Source organism: Rattus norvegicus, chromosome 19, assembly GCF_036323735.1.
Source record: "Rattus norvegicus strain BN/NHsdMcwi chromosome 19, GRCr8, whole genome shotgun sequence".
Lineage (NCBI taxonomy): Eukaryota > Metazoa > Chordata > Mammalia > Rodentia > Muridae > Rattus > Rattus norvegicus.
In genome coordinates this window covers 25893486-25906763 of record NC_086037.1, presented here as the reverse complement: position 1 = coordinate 25906763, position 13278 = coordinate 25893486, and the positions used below count along the sequence as shown (strand labels likewise).

The 13278-nt window shown below is 45.1% G+C and overlaps 1 long non-coding RNA gene across 1 annotated transcript; it reads left to right on the top strand.

Annotated features, from left to right (window-relative positions):
* Nucleotides 1–318: 318 nt before the first annotated feature.
* Nucleotides 319–1595, top strand: LOC134483295 (uncharacterized). The gene is made up of 3 exons (XR_010060111.1): nucleotides 319–421; nucleotides 1144–1249; nucleotides 1367–1595. It is a non-coding gene; the product is annotated as an uncharacterized LOC134483295 (long non-coding RNA).
* The last annotated feature ends 11683 nt before the right edge of the window (nucleotides 1596–13278 follow it).

Below are 13278 nucleotides of genomic sequence, written 5' to 3'. Positions count from 1 at the left end.
ATTGGGCTTTCATGGATAGTTGTAGATCCATGTTCTTTTTGAGAGATGTGGACACTAATTGGTGCTCAGGCCAAACAAATAATTTATTCTTCCCGGAATTTACTCTTTGTGGTTTGTGCAGCAGCCTTATATGTATCAAAATGAATTCTATTAAGTCTTCATGGGTATCTGGGTCCTGGTGGAGTTAGTGGCACTCGGGAGTGGGAATGGGAGAAAGGGGCAGCATGATCTTACTATGCAGACTGTATTTCCAGAAACCTGCTCAGCCAGCTCCTGATGGAGAACACATGTAGGAAGGAGTTGGTCCCACTGAAGCAGGAGAGCAAGGAGGTACATCTTGATTGTGCACTGAACCAGAAATATTTGGTTGACTTCAACAAGAAAGATAAAGACCAGCAACGTCCAGACCCAGCGTCATCTGGTAGGGACGAGCAGCTGTGTTAGCTTAAAAATATCTGATAAAGGTTGCCAATTTGATACATCTTTGCTCTCTCCTACCACCTTTCTAATTTACACTCACAACCAGCCAACCACCTCATGTAATGGAATTGTTCATTGCTCTGCCTATGCACAAGTATTCTGGGAAGCCAACCACATTTCAGAAACTGAATTATTTTGCAAGTATATTTGTCTGCTCTTTTTGAAGCTGCAGTATAGAAATGGTGACAGATTAATAACATACCTCATTATTGCATATCCACGTGATAGATTGGATGCTCTGTAGAGTTTTGAACAAGTTCTTGGTTCTTTGACAAATGACACTCTGTGGTCATGTGACTTCTTGTGTAGGAAGCACCTTTGCGGGATAAGAACAAAGTGCAAATGTCAAATTAGAACTTGTCATTGGTTTTAACCTTGGTGACATATGAACATCTACTTTCTTCCTGCCAACCCAATGAGGTTCCTTCCATTGCCCTGTTCTTGGTTTGCACTGGTATAAGTCTGGGTCCCATATTGGCAGCCCACATTACTTTGAGGCTCTCTGGAGATTTTGCCCTTCCCAAAGAGTTAGCAACAATGATATCAGTTAAAAGGTCCATGTTGACTGTCCAATAGAACTGAGATGGTAGTAGGCAGCCTTCCGACAGCTGCCTTGCATTTCACCACCAAATCAGTGTCTGAAAAACTGCCTTCCTCTCCCAGGTCTCAGAAAGTGCAAGAGAGCTGGAATTGGACACACAGCAGTAAGAAAGCTTCCTGAAGAATAAGTTGCTTTCTCAGGAGTCCCTGATGACAAATATCCTGAATGGTAACAAATTTTTTGGATGAGTATTCTTCCTCAGAGTTAATTTGTCATTGCTTAGAGACCCTAAATTTATATACCACTAAGCCAGCCTGACTGATTGAGGTCTTACTTTCTTCTCAGAAAACAGCACTTGAGAGACAACTTGGGGGACCTCCTTTCATTATGTGTGCAAGAGGAGAAACAGCAATACATCTGTGCTTCTAAATGTTCATTAAGAATGTGCTGTTTAGAAATATTTTCGTTATGATTTTAATTGAAATTTTCTTTTTGTTGTTTCATATTTATATGTTCTTGTTACTGTTTTTATCTTTTCAAATATTTTTAAATATTTTAATTTATTTGTTTTAATCCTGTTTTGTTGTAAAAATGAATTCCTTATGAATAAAAATTGAATTCTATCTCTTGACTCTTAAGACCATCATTCTTATTCAAGGGTTCTGTCCCCTCCTGTGGACTTAGAACTGACAGGTGGAGATGGATCTCTGCATGTTCCATGGATCCTGGGCTAATTAGTGAATTCAAAGTCACCAAGGGGTACCCAGTGTGACAGTGTCTTTTGTGTGGATAATGTGGCTGTTTCTCGGACACACACTTTATGAAGTAATCACTGACATGCTTTACCCAATTGTTAGGGTCCATGTGGTTCTTCTGAGAGAGCAGCAGATGCTCTACCCTGTGAGTCATCACCACAGCTCCTGCAGGTGCTTTTGTCCTTCCACATCATGTACTGTATTAGGTGGACAGGATCACCTCCAATCAAATAAAGAGATCTCAGGAGATGTGTATTCACAGGAAATTTACTGAGCTGTGCATGCTCAATGTGTTAGCTTGCCAGCCATCCCTACAGGGCTCTGGTGTTCCCACTGCTCATTGTGGGTCAGGATCATCCTGCAACATCACTTAGTGTCCATATTAGAGCAGATCTTTCACCTATTATCAATGATGACCATATTTATTCTGCACATCTGACAAAATACAGATCGAAATTAGCTTCCTGTTGGCCAGATTGGCATAATGAGTTTTTTGATTGTTAGCATGAAAATTATTTTAATCTAAGCAGTTTAGGGAAGAACCTCAAGGACACCCATAGTGAATGCAGCCTGCAGCTGTGAACACAGGTTTCTGTTGGAGAGCAGGCCTGTGCAGGCCCAGAACCTAGGTGGGACAGTTCAAGCTACCCTTTTTCCATGGCCAATCTGGGATCGTATTGAGAATGTATTTTTTCCAAGTGACTGATTTCCAATTTATGGAATTGAACTAACTTACTGAGAATGGAGGTGACTCAGGAGTTAAAGTACACAAGGACCAATCCAGTATGTCCACAAAAGCTTGCTGTCACCCCAGGGCTTTTAAAAGCTCAGCAGCTAGAGAAGCAATGTAGTATTTGGTTATTCTCATGCTTGGGTCTATTCATTCAGTATAAGCTGAACATGACACAAAAGAGTCATCTGTGTCACAATAGAAGCTAGTTGTAACTAGATTCCCCCCACACTATCACATCACCACCGTATTTGAGGTTCTCAGTTACTATCTAAGAACCTGGAAGAGGCCTGGGTCTTGCTACACAAACTCATAATTTATGTCTTCATGACACTGTGTGCTTTGTTCTGTTGATGCTACCATTGGCATACAATACCTTGGATACTTTGTGCTGACATTTGTGACATGAGACAATAGTTCATGTCATCCTAACCTGCATAAACTGTCCTTAGAGTACGGTGTAGTCAGAGGGGCCTTTTTTTTCTCTCTGAATTTTCAAAATATTTCCAGTCTTCAGACAAGTCTTCAGCCATTGTCCAGTGCCTGTCTTGAGATGTCCACATTGTCTCCTGGGAGTATTCATCCAGCCTGGTCTGTAATTTTGTAGAAGAGTAATAGGGTTCCAGCCCTAGGATTTAATTCAGTGTGATTGTACTTTCCAAACATGCTCAAAGCCCTACATTCCACCATAGCCTGTGTGCTTTAGAGAAAGAAAATAAAGAACCACATTGCACTTGAAATTTCTCCTCCAACAAAAGGAGAGCCTGCATAGGGCCTTTAAGTAACTCTAAGTCCCAGCTTCTGCATAACTCCCTCCATTGACTCCATTATTGGTGTATTTTCATTACTGCTCACTTTATTTTTGGTGTGCAAAGAACGTGTACCATGTCAGTAAAGTGTGTGTGTGTGTGTGTGTGTGTGTGTGTGTGTGTGTGTGAGAGAGAGAGAGAGAGTGAGAGAGAGAGAGAGTTTGTGTTTGTTTGTGTTTCTGTGCAGATGTTTGTGTATGTTCATCCATGAACTCACTATCAATTTTCATAAAATGACTTAGAAGACTGTAATGAAAACTGTCGAGGTGCATGCAGACGTGTGTTACTAGTGTCCCACGGCACCTGGCAGGTAACACTGAAATGGTGGTCTACTATAATACAGCCTAAAAACAGGCTGTGGATGGTTTACACAGAGATTGTGACGTCATCACCACTAGAGAGAGCAGTAAAAGCTTCATTTATCACATGCCGCTGTTACCAAGATGAGGCAAAGCCTTATCCTACAGAGAGTCTGGTATGATTTGATGGCAGGAAATAAACTTAGTACTAAAATCATTCAATTACAAACGAAGAGGATAATACAAAGAGTCATAGGAAGCAAGAGCTGTTTTTTGAGGAGATCCATAAGAGAAACAACCCCTTTCTGAAACTAAGTACACACCACAGTGTCAATACCTAAATTATCAAATCAGAAATGAAAAGGGGGATGAAGCAATAGACATGTGAGTGAATTCAACAATCATTAGGGCTTCTTCAGAGTCCTTCACTATAGAAAAGTGAAAAATCTATTTGATATTGGTAATTTTTCTACACAGATAACAAATACCAAGTTAAATCCAAATGTGGGATTTAACTCATAAGATTATTCTCATAAGAAAATAGATTTAAACGATGCCACTACAAAAATTAAAAAATATATATGAGGGCCACTAGGCTTTAATGCAGCCTTTCTACCAGACGTTTAATGACGACCTAATAACAATAGTGCTTCAATTATTCCTCTGATTTGAAAGAGAAGGAACATTGCCAAACCCCTTCTCTGAGTTTCTCTTTTTACCTAGAATTCCTGAGTCTGTTGCTTCTTCCATTGTCACCCCATCAATAGAGCTGCAGGGCGAGTCTGTCCCGCCCCAGAGCATATCTGCCAGTTGACAGGGCTGGGTTTTGCTCTGCTTGCCCCTGCTCCTGCCCCCGCCCCCTCCCCTGCTCTTGCCCCTGCCCACGCCCCCGCCTCACACCCGCACTCTACATCGCCTCAGACCCATCCCCCCCTCCCAGTCCCACCACCGCCCTCGACTCAGACCCGTCCCAACCCCCGCCCCCAGCCTGCCCTCGCCCCTACCCTGCCCCAGCCCCGACCCCCCCACACCTGTCCTCTCCTTCACCCCCCCCCCGGCCTCCGCCCTCGCCGCCGCTGCTTGCGTTGCTACCATTCCGTCTTCGACTCCCCTGTCGACCCCACCGCCACTGCTGCTACCTTCTCCCACTTCTTCAGCCCAAGACTTTTGAAATCCCGGCTTGCAGTGCTCTGCACTAGGAGGCTAATGGAGGTGAGGAGAGCCTAAGGGACAGACCCCAGGACTGGCCCCAGAGACTTGTGTCTCCCCCTCCCCGGAAGTGCTTTCCCGCAGTTCTCCATTCTGGGTTCAGTTTGTGGGGACCCCAGCAGGTGGCAGGCTTTGCTGATCCTCAGGTGTGAGTCTGGGACAGTGGTGGGACTTATGGTTGAGGGAAGTCTTTCAGGCAAATGCAGGCTTTTCTCAAACTCTTGGACCATTTGGTGCCCTCCCTGGGGTCACAGGACCTGTGGAAGTTGGGAAGCCACTTTTCACTGTCCTGTGTGACTTTCCCTGCAGAGTGAGCTCTCCTGCAGGAGGTACTCTCACCTGCTTCTTTAAAAGCACCTGCTCCTCAGATCCAGATCAGCTGTGAAAACAGGCTTCTTCATGTCAGTGTGCCAGCTCCCCCTCCCAGCTCAGAGCTGCCACACCTAAGGATCCTCCAGCCCCAGTACTGGTTGGGTCTCATGGAGGAGTTAGAGCAAAGTGCCCCTTCTGAGAAGTGACTCAGAACAGAAGGTTCCTACAACCCAATGAGGTCTCTTCCAGTTGCCCTGTTCTTGGTTTGCACTGGTATAATTCTGAGTCCCAGATTGGCAGCCCACATTGCTGTGAGGGTTGCTGGAGATTTTGCCCTGCCCACAGAACAGAAGGTTCAGAAGAAAGGCCAGTTTGGCATAATGAATTCTTTTGATAGATGGCAACAAAATTATCTTAATCTAAGCAGTTTAGGGAGGAACCTCAAGAGCATCCATAGTGAATGCAGCCTGCAGCTGTGAACACACGTTTCTTTTGGAGAGCTGGCCTGTGCAAGCCCAGGACCTAGGTGGGACAGTTCAAGCTGCCCTTTTTCCATGGCCAATCTGTGTTTGTATTGAGAAAGTATTTTTTTTCCAGTTGACTGATTTCCAACTTATGGAATGGAACTGACTTACTCAGAGTGGGGTTGACTTAGAGAGTTAAAGTACAGAAGGAATAATCCAGATGTCCACAAAAGCTTGCTGTCACACCAGGGCTTTTAAAAGCTCAGCAGCTAGAGAAGCAATGTAGTATTTGGTTATTCTCATGCTTAGGTCTAGTCATTCATTATAAGCTGAACATGACACAAAAAGAGTCATCTGTGTCACAATAGAAACTAGTTGTAACTAGACTTATACCACATTATCACATTATTACTATATTTGAGGTTCTCAGGTATGATCTTAGAAACTAGAAGAGGCCTGGTTCTTGCTACATATAGTCATATTCTATATCTTCACAACACTGTGTGATTTGTTCTGTTAATGCTACCATTGGCATACAATACCTAGGATATTTTGTGCTCACATCTGTGACATGAGACAATAGTTCATGTCATCCCTTACCTGAATAAACTGTCCTTAGAGTACAGTGTAGTCGGAGGGGCCTTCTTTTCCTCTGAGATAGCAAAACATTTCCAGTCTTCATACAAGTCTGTCAGCCATTGTCCAGTGCCTGTCTTGAGATGTCCACATTGTCAGCTGAGAGTCTTCATCCAGCCTGCCCTGTAATTCTGTAGAACATTAATAGGGTTCCAGCCCTAGGAATTAATTCAGTGTTCTAGTACTTGCCAAATATGCTCAAAACCTAGTTTCCACCCTAGCTCTGTGTGCTATACAGAAAGAAAATAAAGAACCCCATTGCACTTGAAGTTTAGCCTCCAACAGAAGGAGAGCCTGCACAGGGCCTTTAAATAACTCTAAGCCTCAGCTTCCCACAACCCCGTCCATCGATTCCTTTATTGGTGTGTTTTCATTAATACTCACTTTCTTCTTTGTGTGGAAAGAATGTGCACCATGTCAGTAAAGTGTGTGTGTGCTTTGTGTTTGTGCATGTACATCCATGAACTCACTATAAATTTTCATAAAATCACTCAGAAGTCCCTAGTGAAAACTGTCGAGGTGCAGGCAGACTCATGTTACTACTGTCTCATGGCACCTTGCAGGGAGCACTGAAATCGTGGGCTACTTTAATACAGTCTAAAATGAGGCTGTGCATGGTTTTCAGTGAAATTGTGATGTCATCCCCACTACAGAGAGCAGCAAAAGCTTCATGTATCACATGCTGCTGTTACCAAGGTGAGGCAAAGCCTCATCCCATAGAGAGTCTGTGTAGGATTTGATGGCAGGAAATAAACTCAGAACTAAAATCAATCAATTACAAACAAAGAGAATGATATAAAGAGCCAAGCAAAGCAAGAGCTGGCTTTTTTTTTTTTTTTGAGAAGATCCACAAGACAGACAAACCACAGAGCGTATATCTAAAGTACCAAATAAGAAATGAAAAGGGGGATATAACAAAGGACACTGAGTGAATTCAACAATCATTAGGGATTACTTCAGAGGCCTTTACTAGAGAAAAGTGAAAAATCTATTTGATACTGGTGATTTTTCTAACAGATAACAAATACCAAGTTAAATACAGATCTGGGAAGGTAATGAATAATTCCCATAAGAAAATAGATACAGTCATTAAAGGCTGCCACTCCAAAAATTAAAAATAATAATAATCAGGGCCACATGGCTTTAATGCATCCTTTCTACCAGACTTTTAATGAAGACCCAATAACAATAGTGCTTCAATTATTCCACTGAATTGAAAGAGAAGGAACATTGCCAAACTCCTTCCCTGAGTTTCTCCTTTTACCTAGAATTCCTGAGTCTGTTGCTTCTTCCATTGTCACCCCATCAATAGAACCATTTAAAATGGGATGTAATCGATGTCTGGAGCCTCATTCTTTCCCTTGACCTCCATGCGGTGTCCAGAAGGCATGCCTGTTCTCATGGACATGGACTCATCTCTTTTTGCTGCAGCAAGAAGAAAGCCAGCAGAGGAGGCAGGAGCTTACAAAGAGTCGGTAGGATTTCTAGAAAAGAAGCATCCAGATCTCCATTCTCAGAAAACCCCTGGCTTGCTCTCATGTGACTGGGTCCTCAGACACCAGCAGCCTTAGATGAGACCAAGGAAAGCTGTGCAGAGTCCTGGGTCCCCAGGTTCTTGACCTCCTGAGTGACAGCTGTAGACAAGTCCTCCAGGGAATCCTTACAGCTGGTGACATCTGGACAAAGTGAACCAGATGCCAAAATGAGACATGGGAGAGAAATCCTAGACTGTTGAAAGGAATCAGTCTCTGCTATTGCTTCTGTCTCTTTGTGCCCTGCTGCTATGATGTTCATGGGGAGCTCTCATGCCAGTGGGTCTCCTCCTAATGTGTTTGTTGTTGCAGATGTCCTGGATGTTCTGGACCCCATCAGAACTCAGCCCATGCTCAGTCACGGAGGTCAGCACCTTCCTGTCCATCAGGTCATGAGACCTGAGACAGTTGAGGTAACGGCAGTTGGCCTGGGTGAAGTGCTCACAGACTTGGACTCTCTTGCATGGCTGTGGCTTCAAGCAGATCTGTTTGTGGCTGTCTCCTTTGTAGTAACTTTTGCAGGAGAAAAGCATCCCCCTGTACCAGGAAGAAGGCCGGCTCCTCTTGGTTAAGCCCAGAAAGCTCATGATTCTTCAGGACCTGGAAGCTCTGTTCCTAAAACTTGGTGTGGATATTTGCAGAGGTTTCTCTGGGATTTTGCATAATGACTCTGTCCCAGAAGTTTGAGCTTGCAGAGGCTTGGGCAATCTGTAGCATGGTCTCTGGATGCACTTGAGATTGAAGCCACAGGCTTCAGTAGTAGCTGCCACCTACAGTGTGATCCCTGCCTGATCTCCAGTCTCCAATAGGAATAAGCAGTCTTGCCCCGCAGCTCATAGAGCTCTGCCTCTGGAGCCTGATCCTACTCTGCAGTTCCTTTAAGGTCATGCAGCCCCTGTGGGTCCACAGGATCTTGGTGATGAAACAGTCTGCCCCAGGATCCCCCATGGTGCACTATGGCTGCAGCTGCTCAGGCTTGTGAGCTGGACTCTGCTTTGTGGAGAAAGGAAACTGGAAAAGGGGATAACACATGAAATGGAAATGAAGAAAATAACCAGTAAAAATTAAAAGAGTTAAAGTCATCATCTCAGGAGAATGAGTGGGAAGCCAGGTCCTTAAGCAGGCAGGTTCTCCACAACAATGCATGCTGGGTTCAAGACTGGACATGAGGTGCCCTGAGCTTGGGACTGCCAGGCTCCTACTGGGAAGAGAGCTTTCTTCTTCATTTCCGTAAGTCTCTCTAGTTTTCTTTTAAGGCTTTCATCTCATCATTGACTTTCCCAATGACCTTTTATGACAAGCCATTATGGTTAACAAGAATTAAGTAAGGGCTCATTGAGCTGTTGGTAGTTGGAGGTCTGGGGGAAGCCCTGGACAGAGAGATCTTGCCTGCCAGGGGTGGGATGTGCATGGTGGGAGGGACTAGTGGAGTGTCATTGGCCTCAGTATGCACAGGCTTGGGGCTGGTGCCTGGCTGCCTGGTGCGCCTCTGTGGCTTCTTGGCCTGGGTCCCACCGCAGATGCCCATGGTGGTTGCTGGCCAGTTGTGCTTGCTCTCCCTGTCCTCGGGGCTTCTGGCGGGGCTGACCACAGCCTTGAACATGGACAAAATGGGCCGGAAATCGGAGGATCATGGGAGCATCTTCAACTTCCCCCTCCCCAAGCACTGGCAGTTGCAGCTGGAGGACAAGCCACTGTGAGTTTCCCCACATCCAGGCAGGTGTTCTGCACCACCAGGAGAGCAAGGGCAAGCACTGCTGCCACCAGTCCCACATGCGCAAGGCCTATTTGCTGACTGGCAGGGCTTCACTTTGCTCTGCCTGGCTCTGCTTTGCCTTGCTCTGCCCTGTGGGCTCTCACTTCTTTGGCCAAAGACTGTTGAGATCCCGGCTTGCCTCACCTTTCAATAGGCACCTCTGTGAAGTGAGGAGAACCAAAGGGACAGAAGGCTGACCTGGCCCTGGAGACTTGTGTCTCCCCCTCCACCAAAGTGCTTTCCTCAGTTCTCCACTCCGGTTTTAGTTCGCAGGGATCCCAGCAGGTGGCAGGCTTTGCTGAGCCTCCCCTGTGAGAAGAGGACAGTGGTGGGACTTATGGTTGTGGGAAGTCTTTCATGGAGATGCAGGCTTTCTCAAACTCCCTGACCATCCATCCAGTGCCCTCCCTGGTTCCCATTCCCTGTGTTTGTTGGGAAGTCACTTTTCGCTGTCCTGTGTGACTTTCCCTGCAGACTGGGCTCTCCTGCAGGAGATACTCTCACATGCTTCTTTAAAAGCCCCTGTTCCTCAGATCTAGATCAGCTGTGAAAACAGGCTTCTCCATGCCAGGGTGAGAGCTACCCCTCCCAGCTCAGAGCTGCAACACCATAGGATCCTCAGGCCCCAGTGCTGGGTGGGTCCCATGGAAGAGTTAGAGGATAGCTTCCCTTCTGAGAAGTGACTTAACACAGAAGGTTCACAAGTGACAGTCAACCCCCAAGTATTTCTTCCAGGAGAAAGCACTCAGCTCTCCCCTTTAAACAGTTTAGGCTCCCACATGGCCCAGTTTTGTGATTGGGGAAGATTTTCTGGAGCTTAGTTGGCCAGTCAGAGTGGGGCTACATTCTTTTTTTTTTCTTTATTAACTTGAGTATTTCTTATTTACATTTTGATTGTATTCTCTTTCCCCGTTTCCGGGCCAACATCCTCCTAACCCCCCCCTCTTCTATATGGCTGTTCCCCTCCCCATCCTCCCTCCATTACCACCCTCCCCCAACAATCACATTCACTGGGGGTTCAGTCTTGGCAGGACCAAGGGCTTCCCCTTCCACTGGTGCTCTTACTAGGATATTCATTGCTACCTATGAGGTCAGAGTCCAGGGTCAGTCCATGTACAGTCTTTGGGTAGTGGCTTAGACCCTGGAAGCTCTGGTTGCTTGGCATTGTTGTTCATATGGGGTCTGGGGCCCCTTCAAGCTCTTCCAGTCCTTTCTCTGATTCCTTCAACGGGGGTCCGGTTCTCAGTTCAGTGGTTTGCTGCTGGCATTTGCCTATGTATTTGCCGTATTCTAGCTGTGTCTCTCAGGAGCGATCTACATCCGGCTCCTGTCGGCCTGCACTTCTTTGCTTCATCCTTCTTATCTATTTGGATGGCTGTATATGTATGCGCCACATGTGGGGCAGGCTCTGAATGGGTGTTCCTTCAGTCTCTGTTTTAATCTTTGCCTCTCTATTCCCTGCCAAGGGTATTCTTGTTCCACTTTTAAAGAAGGAGTGAAGCATTCGCTTTTTGGTCATCCTTCTTGATTTTCATGTGTTCTGTGCATCTAGGGTAATTCAAGCATTTGGGCTAATATCCACTTATCAATGAGTGCATACCATGTGTGTTTTTCTGTGATTGGGTTACCTCACTCCGGATGATATTTTCCAGTTCCATCCATTTGCCTATGAATTTCATAAAATCATTGTTTTTGATAGCTGAGTAATATTCCATTGTGTAGATGTACCACATTTTCTGTATCCATTCCTCTGTTGGGTTCTTTCCAGCTTCTGGCTATTATAAATAAGGCTGCTATGAACATAGTGGAGCACGTGTCTTTTTTATATGTTAGGGCATCTTTTGGGTATATGCCCAAGAGAGGTATAGCTCGGTCCTCAGGTAGTTCAATGTCCAATTTTCTGAGAAACCTCCAACTGATTTCCAGAATGGTTGTACCAGTCTGCCTCCCACCAACAATGGAGGAGTGTTCCTCCTTCTCCACATCCTGGCCAGCATTTGCTGTCACCTGAGTTTTTGATCTTAGCCATTCTCACTGCTGTGAGGTGAAATCTCAGGGTTGTTTTGATTTGCATTTCCTTTATGACTAAAGATGTTGAACATTTCTTTCAGTGTTTCTCAGCCATTCGGCATTCCTCAGCTGTGAATTCTTTGTTTGCCTCTGAACCCCATTTTTAAATAGGGTTATTTGTCTCCCTGAGGTCTAACTTCTTGAGTTCTGTGTATATTTTGGATATAAGCCCTCTATCTGTTGTAGAATTGGTAAAGATCTTTTCCCAAGCTGTTGGTGGGGCTACATTCTTAATCCATACTCATTCACACAACAGAACATCTTCCTCCCCACCCACGAGGCCTTGACTTGAACCCAGGTCCTTCCAGGACCAACAGACCTGAGAGAACAGATTGCAGCACAAGAGAGAAAAGAAGCCAGAATAGTTTAAACTGGAGAAAACCCCCATATAGGCCATTTACCAACTTTAGGGGTTGTGCATATTGTGGACTTCAGAATCTTAAGGTCAGATTTTTCTGATTACACCTTATAGGTGAAGCTGAAGTCTACTGAGGGTGGGATCATCCCAGGCAGGGAGGGGATCTGACTCTGCAGGCCTGGCCACCCTCTGCATTCTCCCAAAAATAATTTTTAGTCAGCTGTAAATCTGAAGTGAAATTTGTTTTTTGTCAACTCAAACGGTTGACATTTCAAGTCTCACACACCATGTGAGAGACACACATTTATCCACAGGGGATTTGAACTTACTTCTATAGAAATGACTGTGGGCCAACAGAGGGAAAGCATTCTTGCCTTTAGCATTCTGTCTGTATCAGAGACTACATGGACTGGCTTCCTGGACAGACATGTCCAAGCAGACAGACATTGTAATGAGGGAAAACTTAGGCAAGAAATGACCTGGGGACAGTGATTTCAGATTGTGCCTTTAGCAAGAAATCTCTGTTGTCATTAAGGCAAGCAGTCTTGGGCCTGCCAAAACTTGTCAGTATTTCAGGGCTCTTACAACTGCTCCAGGTACTTCTGAGGTGAAAGCCTTTCATTAAAAAAAAAAAAAAAGTTTATAAAGCAATATTTCTCAACCTGTGGGTGGCAACTGATTCACAGAGATTGCCTATCAGATACCTTGTACATTATGACTAATAAGAGTAGCAATATTATTTATGAAGTAGCAATGAAATAATTTTATGGAGGGGATCATCACAGTATGAAGAGCTGTATTAAAGGGTTGCAGCAGTAGGACTGTTGAGAACCACTGCCATAGAAGCTGACACATGGGAGCAGACTTCTCAGATGAGTAGAGACCCACGACAAGGGATACTGTGTCCCACCCTAGAACCCAGAGGCAGAATCTATCCCAGGAGTCTGTGGGTCACCTTGTCTTAAATTCTCCCAGGGTCAAGAATAGCATTGATCATCTCAGCAGAATCAGCTTGCACAGCCCACATCAGGCCCATGGCTTCCCTGTACAGAGAAGGATGTGGGTCTGAGTGACAGACAGTGAGACTGAGGGGACCCTGACACTCATTTGCTTTGAGCTGTGGTTTCTTCAGATGTAAAATGGACGTGTTTCTGCTGAATTGGGTTGTTGTGGAGATTAACAGAACATACAACCTGCTCAGTGTCTGCCTGGCATGGACCCTGCTGGTTAAATGGAAGCTGTCGATGGTGACGAAATTAAAAGTAGAATTTCTAGCCAGATAGTGTTAGTTGTGGGGCACCATACAAGTGTTCTAAGCATTTTCTGA